Source organism: Hipposideros armiger, unplaced genomic scaffold, assembly GCF_001890085.2.
Source record: "Hipposideros armiger isolate ML-2016 unplaced genomic scaffold, ASM189008v1 scaffold_1, whole genome shotgun sequence".
Taxonomy (NCBI): domain Eukaryota; kingdom Metazoa; phylum Chordata; class Mammalia; order Chiroptera; family Hipposideridae; genus Hipposideros; species Hipposideros armiger.
In genome coordinates this window covers 8813599-8817927 of record NW_017731351.1, presented here as the reverse complement: position 1 = coordinate 8817927, position 4329 = coordinate 8813599, and the positions used below count along the sequence as shown (strand labels likewise).

At 42.0% G+C, this 4329-nt stretch overlaps 1 protein-coding gene across 3 annotated transcripts in view; it reads left to right on the top strand.

The window, feature by feature from the left end:
- Positions 1 to 454: 454 nt before the first annotated feature.
- The window catches only part of LOC109373498 (bifunctional heparan sulfate N-deacetylase/N-sulfotransferase 3), a 107206-nt gene continuing 103331 nt past the window's right edge, over positions 455 to 4329 (top strand). For 2 of the 3 annotated variants that reach the window (XM_019627549.1, XM_019627372.1), the window contains exon 1: positions 455 to 742. The gene's annotated coding sequence lies outside the window, so the exon portion shown is untranslated. Of the gene's footprint in view, positions 743 to 1066; positions 1190 to 4329 lie in introns of those variants that run through there. The other variant, XM_019627462.1, reaches the window with a different exon arrangement.

Genomic DNA, 4329 nt, shown 5'->3' with positions numbered 1-4329 from the left:
TGGGGCTCCTTGTTGAAGAGTGTAACCTCGTGTCTTGTGTCCCAAGTGCCGCTGCAATTGCTGGCCTCCCCTTGTCGTCGGGAGCAGGAACTCCTGTCCCTTCCGAAAGCAGGAAAGCCAGCCAATAGAGAGAGGCGAGTCCCAGCTCACAGGTCCGCTATCACCGGCCAAAGCAACCGGAGGGACCGTGAGGGCGCCCCATCTTCCCAGCGCCTCTGCAGGGACGCGCCCACTTCCTCGAAATGCCACCTCGCTGGCCCTTGGCGGCTCCATCCTGGGGACAGCGGCCGGCCATGGGAACAGGACGCTGAGGGTCCCTGCGCAGGGAGTCCCCACGCCCAGGCCCAGGGGGCAGATCGGCAGCAGATCCGGAGGCGGAGGTCCCTCCTCCTTCCCTCTCTTTCTCCTCCCCGTTTCCCCTCCCTCCCTCCCACCCTCCCGGAGGCGGCGCGGGGCGGTCCGGGTCGGACCCAGCGCAGGACCCGCCCGCCCGCCAGACACGGAGCGCTGCTGCCTCGTCTGCGGGGACCTGGCAGAGAGGACCCCTCCAGACCCCGAGGCCAAGGACCGGGAGGAGCGTCCTGGACCGGCCACCGCTGGGAACCAACCCAACAGGACAGGGCTCCCGAGGGGGCACCGCTCAGGACGCCCTGCTCTGGCTGCTGCTCAGGTCACTGCCTCTCTGCTTCTGTCTAACAAGGTGACTTAGGCAATGAAAACACAGCCTCCTGGATGACTGCAGGTTTGTAATATCCCTAAAGTTTTGCATGGTGTGGCTATTTGCTTATGCATATTTGTAAACCGACGAACTCTGCAGCTAGTCAGAAAATTGACATTTAAAATATTTTTTCAGGAACATGACAAGTTCGCCGCGTTGTTCAGGCATCAGTGTTATTATTCATCAGCTTAGTTAGCATCTGTCTTCCCCAAATGGTACCAAAGCCTGTCCCTTGGCGACGGGTCTTGTATGTGACACTCTTGCCCTCTAGTGCCTCACCGGCTTGGTAGCAGTGTGATGACTGATAATAAGATGTTACATAACGCAAGGCGACTAAACCACAGCTGGGATTGCTGCCACTTGTAAAGCCAAAAAGCCTGAGCTGATGGGAGTGGATACAGCTGTTTCCCTTTCTTTTCTATCTATCGAAACTTTCTCAAGCGTTTTCAGTTCTTTCAATTTTTATTCCAGGTAAGTGTATCTATTTACTTACCCTCTACGTTAATGGCTCTCTCAAAAATTTAGAGGCTTTTAGAAAGAGACAGTAACTTTCTTTTCAATTAATCTAAGAATTCCAGGATTAAACAAAAGTGCCTAATTTTATTGTTGTAGCAGAAATAGGATATTTTAATTAAATTAAATGAAACAAAGGAATATTGTATCATCCTGGGGTAATTTTAAAGCTTCTCTTTCATAAAATTAAAGTATCAAGGGGATGATCCCTTTAATTGTGTAAGATCTCCACCAACAACTTGTAATTTTCCAGCAGAAGACTGGTTAAACAGAACCCGTGTCTGTTGCTTGATGGGCTAGAAATGTGTAAGCAACATTAGACATTTCAGCTATAGCTGCCTGTCTGTCTATACAGCAATGATTCTAAACAAATATTTCTATTGGATGCAATTTGTTTTATAAACATTATTTAAAATTATACAATTATTAAATTAAATGTAACTAGAGAGAAATAATGAGCCTACGTATTGAATACAGAAGCTTTACATTAAAAGAAAATACATGTATCTCCCATTTAATAGATCCACTTTTTTTTGGAAGAACTAAGTTACATAGGGGTTTACCTAGATCATCTTCCAACTAGTTCTTTAATGTCTAGAAACCATGTAAGTCTCAGAATCATTTAAAGTTGAAAATTTATCCATATTCATTATAAACATATTGGAGTATAGCAACATATATTATCTGGAAGAGTTTTGATGAAATCACTCCTAAGTAATGTAAATAGCTACATCTTAATATTAGATTAAAACACAAATCAAATATTGAGACACATGTGAAACTGATGGCATACCCACTTTTTCTTCGACCTTTGAAAATATTGCATTATCAACTACTGAACAATGCTACTCACCGCAGCAGAGCGAATAACATGGGGGAGAAACACTCAAACACCTGATACTTAGCTGAGGGGCTTTTCCCCTCCTTTTTCTTCAACCATAGCCCTATTAATATTATATTTGAGGAGATTTCAAAAATAAATTTGAAAGAGACTCTTGAAAAAATACTGAACAAAGAGGCTTGCCCCTAACAGAAACTATGCCTTGGGTGTCTTTCTCCAGTTAACGCGGTATCTACTATCTCTGTAATCATTTTATTGTTTTCCTGTATGGTCTTGATGGTAAAACAGAGCATTTCTTTTCTTGTGTAAGTCTATATTAATATTAAACTGTTCACATGAGTTGTTGTTAGAATAAAGGACTCTCAGGTTACTAAGATGTTTTAGATAAAACAAAACATCTCTTTCTAGAGAGATTTGTTATAGTTTAGTTCGGTTGAGTTATAGTATATACGAGTACCTTCTCTTTAATACATTTTCTTGAGAAAAGTATTGTTTCTGAAGATTATAGCAAATATTAGGGTAATTTGTGGTGTAACTGAAAGGTTTGTTAGAAAAAATATATTAGAAGAGGTAGCAGGTATTTGAGGTCCCTTTTTTGGACTCTATATTCTACTGAAGAAGTTTTTATAAAATCTAGAATTCAAATAGTCAATCGTTGACTTGTCATTTCAGAAGTTTAAAGAAATTGCAAATTTTCTTTTCATTCAGAGAACCTTATCATATTACTTCCCTGAAGCCCAGTTGAGTTTCAACTGCTGTTTGGTGATTAATGCCAAGTTTTAAACTTGAATACGTATTTGTTGAGATATAAAATATATTCCAAGAAAAAAACTATATTTAAATACTCTGTGATATGTATGCACCATAAAAAACAGGGAAATAGACTTAGTGATGAAAACACTATTCTCAACTAAATAAATGCCTTGGATTTCTGATTGCTTAACAGTTTAGACGATGGGGAGGTGACAGTGGGAGTTTACTTGTCCAGTGCTATGGCTACTAGAAATACACAGGCATACGAACACCTGTCCAGCTAGATGATGCTGGTGGGCCAGAAACAACCAGCTCGCAGTTTAATGATAATTAGTCTGCATGATGTTCAAAATTGTCTTAGGACTCAAGTTCCTCTTAGAACACTCAATAACTGGTTTTGGAAAACCAGTTGGTTTTGTTTGTTTGTTTTTAATAAAAATGATATCCTTAGCCTCTGGGATGAGTGACATGTTACTCTAAACATTTTTTAATTTCATGCAAGTTGCATAACTAGAAGAAAAGTCAGGCTCTACTGCAACTAATGCAATACATTAGTTGTATTACTACAGGCTCTACTAATATAATACATTATATCACAAAAACTCCTATAGTTATTGAGGGCTACAACTCTGGAGTACCTGTTGCCAAACAAGAGCTTAAAAATCCAGTACTGAAGTCCTCTACTAAATCCTTCTAATGTGTGAATGATGGGTACCCTTATTAACCTTTTTCTTTGATGACGATGTTGGAGAATAACACAAAGCTAGACCTGGACTCTAGGCCTGGTCTAGCCTTGGACTGCTCCCCTGGTGGCTCTGGGCCTCGGTCCTTCACCTAGAAAAATAGGATCTCAGAGATCCTTTCCTAGCCTCTTTGTTGTCCAACACTGTAGACATTGTTCTAGAGGACAGGACTAATAGACATAAAAAGTTAGAGACTAATACACAACTTGTTGATAAATGCTGTTGTTTAGATTTTTAGTAGCAGATATGTAAGTGATGAAAATAACAGTGAAACTCAGAACAGTTACATTGTACCAGGCACTGGGCTAAGCACATTAGATATTAATTTGTACTCATGCAATCTTCACAACGATTATTTGAGGTAGATACTTTCATTTTACAAATGAGGAAATGGAGGCACTGAGAGGTTACTTACCTGTGTAAGATCACATCTCTGGCAAGTGGTAAACCTGGGATTCAGTTTGAGTCTGGCTCCAATGCACGTGGCCTTAACCACTGTACAGTCATGTGTCACTTAATGAGGAGAGGAGGAGCAGGAGAAGGAGGAGGAGGAGGAGGAGGATCAGGAGGAGAAGGAAGAGGAGGATCAGGAGGTGGAGGAGGAGGAGGTGGAGGAGGATGATCAGGAGGAGGAGGTAGAGGAGGAGGAGGAGGAAGATCAGGAGGAGGAGGGAGATCAGAAGGAGGAGGAGGAGGATCAGGAGGAGGAGGAGGAAGATCAGGAGGAGGAGGGAGATCAGGAGGAGGAGGATCAGGAGGAG